Source organism: Acomys russatus, chromosome 7 (assembly GCF_903995435.1).
Source record: "Acomys russatus chromosome 7, mAcoRus1.1, whole genome shotgun sequence".
Lineage (NCBI taxonomy): Eukaryota > Metazoa > Chordata > Mammalia > Rodentia > Muridae > Acomys > Acomys russatus.
Window position 1 is genome coordinate 19887212 of NC_067143.1, and position 14314 is coordinate 19901525.

Below are 14314 nucleotides of genomic sequence, written 5' to 3' on the forward strand. Positions count from 1 at the left end.
CTATAAACATATACATGAACCATCAGATGTAATCAGCACATTCTGAGCCACCCTCTCCAAGGAATTTTTACTTCTAGAATACTTGGAAACACACCATTTCAAAGGTTGTGTTTGACCACAGACTAATTTATTTTGCAGAAACTTGCACATTGAAAAGTACAGGACCAATGATGGCAGTTAAAGTGGTGTCTTGTGAGAAAGTTCATGAATCCTGGAACCTGATCGCCAGAAATCACAACAGTCATTTTCTTGTAAGAAACTGGGCCTCAGGAGTGCCATATGACATCAGACAGTGAAAGCTATTCACCAGATGTATTCTCTGTGTCTAATTCCTACCATAGACAGAACAATAGCCCAGAGTGCCCTTGCTTCTATGGTGGGTCTTAAAGCAGGGTGCTCTGGGAGGCCCCGTACCCCGGAGGATCCTACAATAGGCACAGGGAAAAAGGAACCCTTTGGCTTGACTTTGCACACCTTTCCAGGAAAGCTGAGCTGCAGGGTCCACCATCTCCTACCTCCATCCAAAACCAAACCCTGTGAGTGGATAGATCTCCTGGGTGCAAAGTGTCTTAGTCCTGTCGGGAAGACTTTCAACCTGAAGGATGCAGAGGACCAAGAAATTATTCTGAAGATGGCTGTGGAGTGGAGAACGGGAGTCAGGTGCTGTCTAATCACAAATGTCTAAGGAAGCCTGCCATGCCCACTCTGGGGGAGGGAGGAGGGATGGGGCAAATTGTTCAGCCTTGGTAGGAATGGCTGGATGCACCAGATTGGAAGAAAAACCCAGGTAACTCTAGAAGGCGTGCTGTCTCCTTTTTAGCCACTGGCAAAAGCTGTTATTTTTTCTATGACCCAGTTAGCTGTAGGGGTGGCTACTGACCCTTCTGGCCTTCCAGGACCTTCCCCTGGTTTCATGAAGGTCCCAAGAGAGAGCACAAGGCAGTGGTGTGGGGTCCAAGTGATAGGTGACCTTGCATTTGAATTAAAAGGGATGCTGGGAAATTGGAGAAGACAGACATGAAAAGAATGCAAATGAATTGCATCAGAGTGGACAGGAGCCCTGACTCCACATCCACCACGGATGGCTGCGTGGAGCCTATAAATAGACACATAAAGCCGGGTTCTAAATTGAGTTCAGATGTGGGCCTGTTTTTTTCACAAGGAAAAGTATTTGTGTAAGGTATAACGCACACCACTGTTTCCAAGCTGGAGGATGTTGTGCTTTCTTTGGGGACTCTATGTGGAACAGGTGGGGGATGTGCGGCTATGGATGAATGAGAGACTCTGTCCTTCTCAGAGGCCCCACAGGAGAGGGAGAGCCATAGAGAGAGGCTCTCTAGGGAAGGAGGTGGCAGCAGCTCTCTGAGGACAAGAAAGTGAGTCCCTGGGCAGGTTCTGGGCTTCTCCCAGGTACACCTGGTCAGGAGTAGGTAGAGGAAGCCAGATCCCATGCACATGAGGACCTCCACAGGCCCACAATGGATTAGGATAGCACTGGATGGCCTAGAATTAGTGGTGAGACACATGCTGTGGGCGGGGGAGGGGGGAAGTGTCACCTGTATGATTGGATGAAGATTCTAATTTCCCAGCCAGTCTTCCTGGAGAGGACAGAGGCCAGCCATCTCTCTGGCCGCGTTACTCCATTATTCTGTTATACTAATAGACACCTGATGAGGGGTGCTATAGGGGAAAAGATGCTTTAGTTTGGGTCTTGGTTCTGGAGATCCAGGGTTAAGAGCTGCACATTGGGATGGGCATTCTGTTGGTAGCAGCCCCAGGGGTGCATGCACAGCCTCAAATGCTGAGCAAAAGAGCAAGAGTGCTTGTGTGTTCAGATTACTCTCTCTCTCTGCTAATAAGGCCATCAGTGCGAGTTGTAAGAGCGCATATTGGCCAGTCCTGTCCCGATCGTCTCCCCGCCAACCCCCCAGCACCGCGGTCAGAATAAGTTCGCACCTCTAAATATCTCACAGCAGAAAATAACTCCAACACAAAGGACAGGCACTGGAGAAGGACAAGCCCTCAGCACTGGTTGACTAGCTTGGGACCACAGAGCCACCTCCTAACCAACTGGGGGGCAGTGGCACCATTTCCTCATGTGCAAGTGAAGTGTTTTACCCACGGAGCTGCACCGTGTATGCTAGGCGCTAACTCTGTAATTAATTGATTGTGAAGGTTCCCAGGTGGCAAGCTTGTGCTGTGTACCAGGGCATTTGCTTGATGTGAGTGTGTCTGCAGATGCTATTCTGGGAGTTTGTTAGTGTGTGTGTGTGTGTGTGTGTGTGTGTGTGTGTGTGTGTGTGTGTGTGTGTGTGTGTACACATCTGTATGTGTATGTGCACATGTGTACAAGCGTATGTTCATGTGCATGTGCACATGTGTATGGAGGCCAGAGGTGAATGTTGAGTGTCATCCATAGGAGCTACCTACCATGCTTTCTAAGATCGAGCCTCTCATTGGCCGAGTACCAGAGATCTGCTTGTCTCTACCTCCCCAGTGCTGGCATTACAAGCACAAACCACAGATGGCTTTTTTTTAATTTAAATTTTTAGTTACTTCACTTTACATCCTGATTGTAGCCCCCTCCCTCATCGCCTCCCAATCCAACCCTCCCTCCCTCCCCTAGTCCTCAGAAAGGAGGGGCCCTCTTCCCCTATCATCTAACTGCAGCCTATCAAGTCTCAGCTAGACTGCCTGTATCCGCTTCCTCTGTGCCTGGCAAGGCCATCCCACCAGGAGGAAGTGATCAACACATGGGGACAAGAGTCCATGTCAGAAGTAGTCCCTGTTCTCCATATTGTGGGACCCACAAGGAGACTGTGCTGCCTATCAACTACATCTGTGCAGAGGGTCTAGGTTCTCACCATGCACGGTCCTTGGTTGGTGTATCAGTCTCTGCAGCATACTGCCCCCCTCCTCTGCCCAGATGTGTTGGCTCCATTGGTCTCCTTGTGGAGCCCCTGACCCCTCCAGGTCCTTCTATTCCCCAACTCTTCCATAAGACTCCCTGTCCTCCACCCATAAATTGGGCTGTGACTCTCAACATGTGCTTAGATCTTTTGCTGGGTGGAGTCTTTCAGAGGACCTCTACGGTAGGCTCCTGTCCTGTTCCTTCTCTTCAACTGCTTCCGGTGTCTATTTCATTTGTCCTTCTGAATGAGAATTAATCATTCTCCCTAGGGTCCTCCTTGTTATTTAGTTTCTTTAGGTCTATAGATTGTAGTGTGACTGTCCTGTATTATGTGGCTAATATCCAGTTATAAGTGAGTATATACCATGTGGGTCTTTCTGGGTCTGGGTCACCTCACTCAGGATGATCTTTTCTAGTTTCATCCATTTGCCTGCAAATTTCAAGGTTCCTTGTTTTTAATAGTCTGTTTTTAATTGTGTACCACAGTTTCTTTATCCACTCTTTAGTTGAGGGATGTCTGGGTTGTTTCCAGATTCTGGCTGTTACACATAAAGCTGATACGAACATAGTTGAACAAATGTTCTTGTTGTGTGGTGGAGCATATTTTGGGTATATGCCCAGGAGTGGTATAGCTGGGTCTTGAGGTAGCACTTTTCCCAATTTTCTGAGAAAGAGGCAGATTGATTTCCAAAGTCGTTGTACAAGTTTTCACGCCCACCAGCAATGGAGAAATGTTCTCCTTTCTCCACATCCTTGCCAGCATGTGCTGTCATTTGAGTTTTTGATCTTAGTCATTCTGATGGGTGTAATATGGAATCTCAGAGCTGTTTTGATTTGCATTTCCCTGATGACTAGGAACATTGAGCATTTCTGTAAGTGTTTCTCGGTCATTCAATATTCCTCTGCTGAGAATTCTGTTCAGCTCTGTGCCCCAATTTTTAGTTGGATTACTTGGCTTGTTGATGTTTAATTTATTGAGTTCTTTGTATATTTTGGATATTAGCCCTCAGTCAGATATAGGGCTGGTGAAGATCTTTTCCCAGTCTGTGGGCTGTCATTTTGTTCTGTTAACAGTGTCCTTTGCCTTACAGAAGCTTTTCACTTTCATGAGGTCCCATTGATTAATTGTGGATCTTAGTGCCTGAACTGTTGGTGTTCTGTTCAGGAAGCTGTCTCCTGTGCCAATGAGTTCAAGGCTCTTCCACATTTTTTCTTCTAAGAGATTTAGTGTCTCTGGTTTTATGTTTATTTTATTTTATGTGGGTTCTGAGGATGGGCCTTGGATGGATCCTCCAGCTTGTGCTGTCCTTAAGCACTTTGCTGACTGACCTATCTCCTCAGCCTCAGTAGTTGTTTTCCTCCACATTGGTGCCAGAGCTGTACAGGCCTTTGTCGATGCCCACACAGGAAGTAAGCAGCTCATACGGACTGTACTTTGGGAAGTGAGTACGTGGTTAAAATGCCTCATCTGTGGTGCTCTCTTGGGTGTGATAAAGAGGCCTCCACAGAGAGTCAGGAACTGTAAAGCACTGAAGTGCCACATATGCACCAGACCTTTGGGAAGGACCTGGGCAGCTATGTGAATACCAGTCCCCTGCCACTCTAGCATGGGCACAGAGGTTAAGGGTCTGCAGATTCCCTTACCAGTCTATTAGAGGATTCTAGTCATTTCTGTCTGGATGTGGGGCATTTGCATGGGCTAGGTTGGGACAGATGAAAGTCTCCAAAGCTAGGAGGAGCTGGTGCTAAGAATGTCTGCCCAGGGACCTGAGAGTGGTCATGTGGCTTTGTTGGAAATGTCATAGTACAAGGCCAGATTGGGCCTTTGTCACAGAGTAGAAGCCATTGTCTGCTTGTGCAGTAGAAAGACCCATTTCTTTCTCCCCAGTGAATAAAGCCACCTCCTGTGACCTCTGACCCCTTCCTTAGCAGGTAGAAGATACATTGCTACCATCCTGGGCAGCTACCTGCGAAGCCTCTGCCCTGAGCTTTCTACCTTGGAAGTCTTCGGGCAGAGGCCTTTTAAAATGGAGCAGAGGAGCTGGGGAGATGTTTCAATGAGTAAAGTGTTTACCTTCAAACACAAGGACCTGCGTTTGGACCCTTGGATACCCTTGTAAAAATCTGGGTGCATTGGCGGGGCTCTCTGACCTCAGGTCTTGGAGGGCAGAGACAGGAAGGTACCTGAGGTTACTGGTTAGCCGGTCTAGCCAGTTAGTGAGCTCTGGGTTCAGAGACTGTCTTAACAGGAGTGACTGAGGAAGATGCTTGGTGCTGGCTTTTGATCCTTCACATACATGAATACATGTGTGTGTGTACACACACGCACACATACACACAGACAGAGCACACCACACAAAATACAAAGAAACAGAAAACCCTCTATAATATCATCCTATTTTAGCTGTGGCACATGCAGAAGGCCATTAGACTCTGTTCTGAGGACAAATAGACTATTCTTTCCTTCCTGACCCTACTCAAGGTCTCTTCTTGAATCCCTCAAGTCTGTTGGCTTTCCTCCTCAGCTTTCATTTGTAAAGTGGACAGTTTAGGGGAAGCTGAGGGGCCTGGTTCTCTTTTCTGGCTCTTTGATGAACCGTCCTGGCCAGGAGGGAGGGCTGAGACCCTTGAGAGAGACAGTGAGACATCCTATCTCTTCCTTTAATAACTCCTCATTGTCCTCCGGCCCTCACGTGGACCCCAGCCTTCTTTGAAAATGCCACAGAACAAGGGTTCTGCAGCCACTGGGGTCAAGCTTTGTTGTGGGAAAATGTATATTCATGAGGTCTTTGAAGAGCTTCATTAATATGTAGGTAGTCTCTCCTGGAGTGGTACATAAGCCATCATTATTTGTCCAACACATTTTTTTTTCTTAAGGCAATAATTATGCAATGAAATGGCTAAAGAAACATTTTAATTATTTGTTTAGGGTACTTTTCTGTCATCTCATTAGGATTATAATTCATTCACTTTTGCAGGTGATTCAGAAGGCTCTCATTTAAATTTGTATGCGTGGAAGAGCCCTATGTAAGTGTCCTTGTCATTTCTAGAACTAAGTCATCTCTTCTGTTCTTTCTGCTTTACTCCAGGAAGACTGGGTCACCAGGAGGGCTCTCAGGACATTATCAAGGCACTCATTTTTGGTAAGAAATCAGAGATGGTCTTGCATGGCGTGAACGTTGTCTTGCTTGGAATTACTTCTGGCTTCTGCCACATGGAAACTGGGATGGCCTCAGCAGAGGGCTAATACAGGGCACACAGACCAGTGCCAAGCCCATTCATTTCCAGGAACATGCGTGGGTTATAGTTCAGAGCTCCTGAGCACAGACCTTTGAAGCTGGTGTTTGATTGACTGCCAAGGAGTAGACAGGCCCTGAGCTCGCCACTGGTCATTTACTTTGCCTGCGACTAGTCTTTGCCCACCACCCAGTGACAATAGCAGTCTGTACTTTTTTGTCTGTTCTCTCTGAGACTAGTGTTCTGAATACCTGTCCTCCCGGAGAGTCCTATGTACTAAAGATTGAGACTAGCAACGGACCTGTCAGTGCCCAACACAGACAGCTGCTGTAAGTTGAGTGTCCCCAGTCTGAAAATTAGACATGCCAAATGCTGTTGAATCAAGTTAGCCTTTTGAACATTAGTGTGCAAAGTCCCAAGATCAATCTCCAACATTGCAAACAAATGAACAACAAATATATATATATATATATCACATTCCTAAATCTAAAGACTGAAATCCTAAATACTTCTGGTCCAAGGCATTTTGGATAAGGTTTACTTAACCTGTAGTGTGCTTTTTGAAGCCAGCCGTTAGGAAATGCTAGAGAGCCCAGCACAGGACAGCCAGTTTACATCGGAAAGAGGCCATGTGGTTCCAGGTTGCCATCTGCTTATGCTTGTCCTGTAGGACCCGGTGGATGGAGCTTGCTTGAGGCCTACTGTTTGTTTGCAAAGGGGAAGGTGGGAGGATGAATTCTGGATTGCAAGGATTTATCCTTCTGATCCAGAGCTGCACCAGTTGGCCTGGTAGTGGGGAACCTGCTGGATGTGGTAGGATGTGGTCGGGAAAACAGGAAGCAGAGATAAGGGTTGTCAAGGTCAGGAAGCTGAGCATTACACTGTCTGTGTCCTGACCCAGCGCCAGTTGGAGCCTCTGCTCAGCTCCCTGACTTCCGCTTGATTCATGACAGGGAGCAGCCACCGGACTAGCATGGGGTAACTGTGCCATGCCACTCATGGGGAGGTGATGGCCTGTGGTGTTCAGGAGAGGGAAACCTTGGTCGTTCTACCTGGGGAATCTATGTAGCAGTTGTGAGGATAAAGAGAAGACGGACAAGAGTGAGATCCTGGGGGTCAAATCTACGCTCAGAAGCGGCGCTTTGCCTTGCTCTGGGTAGCAGAAGTCCATGGATCTTAAATAGTGATGTTTGTTTTGTACATCGAGGTGGTTCTATCTATCTCACTTTCTAAACCACCATCTGCCTTGTGTTTGAGGGGTCTCCTGCCGGGCTGGTGCACTGTGCAGAGGCAAGAAGTCCAATGCACCACACTGGCGTTGTTCTTGTCACAAATGTCATGGATGGATTGTGTCATGGCTCTTGGCTGTGGCATATTCACGAGCTATTAGGAGTTGTAGAATGGTCAGAGCCTTTCTAGGGGGTGCAAGACTGGGTGTGGGGTGCTTCAGTGTTGTTCTGTGGCTTCTAATGGGTCCTGGCTGGGTATAGCTGAGCTGGTTCTCCATCGTCGGCTTTAGATGCTCTGCAGATTTACTCTGTGCTCTCCATAGGTGTTTTCATTTCATTATATTTTCTGTTAAGAATTATGCATACATTTCACCCTTAGTCTCAAGAGATGCATCAGCCTTTGTCCGCTCTGAAAACCTTAGAGCATTTAGGGGCCAGATTCTGTAAGGGACCAGGTTTTGTTTCTAACTTTGTGCTGAGGAGAGTGCGTGAAGGGTGGACTTCCTAATGAGGATATAGCCTTAGCAATTAGAGTGAAATTCTAGTCTTTTGGAGCCTGGGCCATGCTGCTAGTACATCTGGTCCACCCTCCAGAACTCTCCACTATGAGACTGGCTCCTTAAAGCCTTTCAGAGTGAGTTCCAGGTATGTTGCCGTCAGTTGGAGCTGTGGGATGGCTCAATTTATACCTGCAAAGTAGAAGCCATTTTTTTTCTCTCGGAGCCTATGAAAAAGCGTGATGGGATTTTATGTGTCCTGAAATACTGACAGAGCATCTGCACCAGTTGCACTAGCCGAGGCCCCTCCCCAGCGCTCTTACTCGCTGCAGTGCGATAACCCATCATTTAAGTGAATGCGTTCATCATCAGCATCCCCTGCAGTGTCCCCGAAGAAAAGCATATTCCTTCTTAGAAAGAAAAGTGGTGATGAAATGGATATTTTTAAATGTCAATTATGCCAGAGTGAATCTCTGCGTGGAGAGCCGCAAAGAGAAGCACAGGCCTGGCTTTATATCTTTTCCTGCTGCAAATGGAGCCATTTTATAACCACAGAATACTAATGCCCATGATGTGCCTAGTGTCTTGTAGTAGAATAACTTTATAAATGTGCTTCTGCTTTCAGTGAGATCCTGTTCTGTTTTTGCCTAGCGTAATCAATTTGTAACCCTCATTATCCTGCGTATGTATGTATGTATATTGGGCCTCTGTTTGCAGACTGCATGGCAAGTAAGGACATACATGCAGAGGTTACCCTGCAGGGTCACTGAAAAGTGAGTCGACTGTATTTAAATCGTGGGGGGCCCAGCGTATGTGGGACGAGGTGCTGTTGCAATCAGGAAGATGGCTGCCCCGAATAGCCAAAGCCGCTCCCGCCCCAGCACAGACATGTGTCGATGCTGTGTGAAACCCTGCCAACCATGTTAGAAAAAACACAACCAAGCAGAGCCGGAGCACTGAGAGGATGGCATTAGGCCAGGGCTGTGGGTTCCTGATGGGGTGCTGTGACGATTGAGACTGTGGTATTTGTGTGGAGACAGAGGCACAGGTGACACACAAAGTGACTCTTTGGTAAGACATCATATGTGCCGGAACACGAGAGAAGGCTGAGTTGTGTTACGGTCGCAGTGGAGATGGTTCTGCCATGTATTCTCCCTATTCTTTGACATGATACTATGACTGTGAAAAAACACCACGAGCAAGGCAACATATGAAAGAGAACATTTAGTTTAGCTTCCGGTTTCAGAGGGTTAGCGTTTAAGACCAGGTGAATAAGTAGCCACTGAGAGCTCACCTTGATCCACAGGCACAAGGCAGAGAGAGGGAGAGAGGGAGAGAGAGAGGGGGGGGGGAGGAGGGGAGGAGGAGAGAGAGAGGAGAGAGAGGGAGAGAAAGAGTGGGGGTAGGGGAGAGGGGGGAGAGAGGGGAGAGAGGGAGAGAGAGAGTGGGGGGGAGGGGAGAGGGGGAGGGAGGGGAGAGAGGAAGAGAGAGAGTAGGGGGAGGGGAGAGGGGGAGGGGAGGAGAGAGAGGGGAGAGAGGGAGAGGGGGTTGCTAATTAGGAATGACGTGGGCTTTCGAAACCTCAGGATTCACTCCAAGTGACACACCTCCTCCAACAAAGTCACACTATGGGCCACGAGGGCCATTCTTATCCAATCCACCACAGTACCTGAGATTTAAAAAAAACAACGTGAAGGAGGAAGAATTTATTTAAACTCACGGTTTCCGAGGTTTCTTTTCACCGTGGCGGGGGAGGTGGGAAAGGGCAGTTTCCTTCGTATTATGGTGTCCATGGAGAAGAGAGAGGACCAGACATATGAGTTTAACCATCAGAGACATTAGTGGCGCTCTAGTCTTCCAACTAGACTCCGGACTCCTAAAGTGTCTACCACTTTCCCAAATAGTGACTCTAGCTAGAGGCCAAGCATTCAGCACACGAGCTACTGGGAAGATAGTTCATATTTAAGGTATGACATGCAGGACAACTGATTGGTTGTGTAGCAGAAGATGAAAGTGTGATCCCACATCACAGCTCACGTGAGTGAATGCCCGTGGACGAGAAGGCCTGTGCACGAGGAAGAAATGTTTAAAGTGCGTGTCTCTAGAAAAAAGAAAAAGCAGTTATACGTCAGTAAACATTTTAAAGAGAGCCAAGCTGCAGTAGTCACAATGGGTTTCTGTAAGAGATTAGCTTTTTGTCTGTATAAAGAACTCTTTTAAATCAATAAGAAAGAGATAACAGAATTGAAAAATGAGCAGATATCATGAAAAAAAGCCCAAGTGGCTTATAGACAAATGGACACTTCTCGTCTTCAGCTGGGGAGCTGCCAAGCTAGACAGTGAGGCGCTGCCTCGTACCCATATTTTGGCAGACTAGGATAAACCAAGAATGTGATGAGCAAGGGAGGTTTTCATGCCTTACTTATTGAGAGCATCAGCTTAGTTAAAAGCCCCTTCAGGGAGCAACTGCACAGTTTATAAAAAAGAACAGACCATGGAAGCAGCCCTGTGACCCAGCCATTTACTCTTAAGTGTAGATGCTTTTCTTTGGCCATGAGTTAGTCAGCGTTTTTCCAGAAAGCCAGATATGTTGGAGTCAGTCTCAGGATCTGTCAATCTGGTACTCTATCATTTGTGGGTCTTAGGATTTACTATCGATGGGTTTGTTATATTATAGTTATTGGCTCACATATAAAAAGGTCCTGTGATCTGCCTTTCACAAACTGGAGATTCAGCAGAGCCCACTGGTACCCAGTCGGAAGAGCTAGACTGCTGAGTGCTGTCCTGCCCAGGCCCAACAGCCTCATAGCACAGAGGGCCAGGCACATATGTCCAGGCTCAAACAGTCAGGCAGAGAGCAGTTTCTGTCACCTCTTTGTTCTAGTCAGGACCTACTTGGATTATTTGAGTTCCCCTAACCCTGAGAGGGGCATCTGCTTTACCCCAGCCACCAGTCCAAATGCACATTTTCCAAAAATACCCTAAGAGAGGTGGCCAGACCTCTGTATGGTTAGCTAGGTTAGCCCACTGAAGGTGACACACAGAAATGACCATTGAACATTCTTTTGAAAGAAATTAAAGCATAATGGATGATCCCAGGGCCCTTTCTGCATAGGAGAGAATGTCTTTACTGGTGTTTGAGAAATAGAGAGTAACTGTGATTAATCCTGAATGGTGTGTGTTCATGGGTCTTTGCCTCATCATTCTTTACCCTTTGTTCTGTTTATCTCATAAAGCTGGTGAGAGAAGAGGTTGTGGTAGGACTGGGGAGATTGCTCCACTGCTAAAATGCTTGCCCTATAAACATGAGGACCAGAGGACCCACATACAAAAAGCTGGGTGTGGTAGTGCATGCTTTTAATAAGTACCAGCACAGGGGAGGTGGAGACAGGGAGATACCTGTGATTTCCTGGCCATCTGGCCTGGTGAGCACCAGCCAAGTGACCAACTTTGTATCAAATAACAAGGTGGGCTGGCAAGATGGCTCCTAAGCCAGATGGCCTGAGTTCAGTTCTGGGAGAAAAGCAAGCCCCTCTAATTGTCTTCTGACCTCCACACTCTCACTGTGGGACTTATGTGTCTATACACACATACAAATAGACATATAAATAAATGTAATAAAAGAATTAAAAAATAAGGGCTGGAGAGATGGCTCAGAGGTTAAGAGCACTGACTGCTCTTCCAGAGGTCCTGAGTTCAATTCCCAGCAACCACATGGTGGTTCAGAACCATCTACAATGTGATCTGGTGCCCTCTTCTGGCATGCAGGCAGAGCACTGTATACATAAACACACATACACACACACACACACACACACACACACACACACACACACACACACGGTGGATGACACCTAAGGAATGACTTTTGATGTTGACTTTATGTGCTCATGTACCTGCCCACACATTAACACATACACAAGACTATGTGTGAATGTGTGCACCTCCCCCAACACACATACACACACACACACACACACACACACACACACACACACACACACACACACACAAAAGAGAGGTTGTGGTAAACATCACATTTGGCACCCCTCACCACTCTGTACTTGTGTGCCCCTTGCTTTCATTTGCTAGTGGACCCACTAACTGGCTCTTCCTGGCCTTACCTTTTCACAGAAAACTCTGCATTTCTCTCTTCCTTGCAGTGTTGGAATTTCTCCTGAGCCAGGCTGTGCTCACTGACCTCCCTGTGTGGTTTCAGCAGCCACATTGTGGGCTGCTTTGGGCCCTGCATAGCTCATCCATTGCACATGCACCTCTTAACTTCTTCCCAAACAAGGCTCACCACTCACCCTTTTGGATGTTGGATGGAAGTCCGAGCCACAGCCCTGTCTTCTGTAGGTGCTCTGTTCCCAACCTCTAATGTTGGGGTGGATTCCTACAGCCACTGATCCATGTTGTTAGCCCAGTTCTTCATGTGTAATGGATGCTCTGGAAGAATGGGGGTCATTATTTAATTCTAGTATCTTAGAATTAAGAATTCAACTAGAAGTCACGAGTTGTGGGTTAGGCGGGGTGTGCGGCTGATGGATGCTCTCTGATACTGGCTTTCCTCTGGAGGAGGCGTAAAGGAGACACGGTGCTGGCCCTGATTATTCGTTCTCAGATTCAGAATGTGTTTTCAAATATTTGAAAACTTCTACTTTGACACTGACTATTTTTTTAAAGTTGCATTAAGAGAGAGAGAAAAAAAATCACCAACACCCCTTTTTAAAAAGATGAAAAACGTGTTAAGAAAATAGCACAGGGAACTGCAACTAGGTTGAGCTTAACATAATTAGTGTGATTAAACTGAAGGAAGTCAGCCTTTTCTCTATGTAATTTTTTATTAATGATATTCAGTTTGGTTTAATTCCGTCCAATTCTAATTAATGACAGCGGCATGCAACCGGGCTTTCCCATGTGACGGTCCTGAATATAGTCCACATATCCATCTGGACAGTCCCCAAGAGCCATGTTATAGAAAGGCCTTGGGAAGTTCTCTAGGGAAGAAACCTATTTAACTTGATCAAGCACTCCTCTCCACGCTTGTTCCTTCCATGGGTGCCGGGTGGGGGTGCAACGGTTCAGTTTCGGAGTGAGCTGGAGCTGTCGTGGGTATGTGGGATTCTAGGCCTACCAGGCAGGGCCTCAGCCACAGGCATAGCGGAGATGGGTTTTAAGAGACTGTGTGCCAGAGTACGTGTGAAAGTCATACCCCACTCTCCACTCATATTTGACCACGTCCCCTGGATGGGGAGGCCTGGTGGCACAGAGGAAGGATAGCAGGCTACCAAGGAGAGACTTGATATCCTATGAGCATATAGAGGGAGAGAAAGTCCCCCTCAGGCACAGTCATAGGGGAGGGGAGTAAGGGGAAAATGGGAGGGAGGGAGGAATGGGAGGATACACGGGATGGGATAACAATTGAGATATAACAAGAATAAATTAATTAAAAAAAAAGAGACTGTGCGGAAGCAGCTTATGTGGTGGTGCAGTCTTTGTGGGCAGTCCTGGAATCCATAGGGAAGGCAGTAAGAAGGGTGGCTAGAGCTTCCTGAACAGGCGAAGCTACAGTCCACAGGCAGAACATCTTCCTGAAGGATGCCTTTGCTCTGTGTTATGGTGGGTCCATGAATTGGGAGTGGTGCTAGTTGGGAGGCACTAGGAGGTGTGGCTTTGTTGGAGTAGGCGTGACCTTGCTGGAGGAAGTGTGTTACTAGGGGCAGACTTTGGGGTTTCAAAAGCCTAAGCCAGGCCCAGGAGCTCTCTCTTCCTGCTGCCTGAGGACCTAAATGTAGAACTCTCAGCGACAGGCCTTCCTGGATGCCACCATGCTTCCTGCCGTGCTGATAATGGACTAACCCATTGGAATTGTAAGCAAGCCTCTAATTAGGTGAGTAGCCTTGGTCATGGTGTCTCTTCACAGCAGTGAACTAAGAAGTTGGTACATGAGATCTAACGGACATGGAAGACAGTGATGCTGAGAGCAATGTAGATTATAACAGCCTGGATCAAGAGGTTTCAGAGGGGAATAACATTAGCAAGTGGCTTAGAGGCCATTTTTGTGATTCTTTGTCAAAAAAAGTGCTGCTGCTTTTTGCCCTATCCTAAAAAAAAATCTTCCTGAAGCTAAGTTGAAGAGTTGGGGTTTTTTTTGTTTTTGTTTTTTGTTTTGTTTTGTTTTTGTTTTTGTTTTTTAATGGCTCTGGAAGAAGAGACTTCAAGACATCCTAGTATTGACTGTGTGATGGTTAGTAGTATTCACTCCTATGTAGAGCTACAATGAAAGTAGCAAACCAAGCAAGAAAGAATACAAAATGTACAGTTTGAGGAGAAACAGAGCACCAGGAAGCATAATGGACCTAAGTCCAGTGCTCAAGGAGATGAACAGTTTAATGAAAAGCCTGGCCAGGTGTGGTGGTGCATGCCTTTAATCCCAG

General features: G+C 46.9%; 1 protein-coding gene across 5 annotated transcripts in view; it reads left to right on the forward strand.

Annotated features, from left to right (window-relative positions):
- Window positions 1-14314, forward strand: part of Apba2 (amyloid beta precursor protein binding family A member 2) — an 881206-nt gene that overhangs the window by 763555 nt on the left and 103337 nt on the right. For 3 of the 5 annotated variants that reach the window (XM_051148672.1, XM_051148670.1, XM_051148671.1), the window contains exon 2: window positions 6000-6054. The gene's annotated coding sequence lies outside the window, so the exon portion shown is untranslated. The remainder of the gene's footprint in view (window positions 1-5999; window positions 6055-14314) is intronic. The other 2 variants (XM_051148673.1, XM_051148669.1) reach the window with 1 other exon arrangement.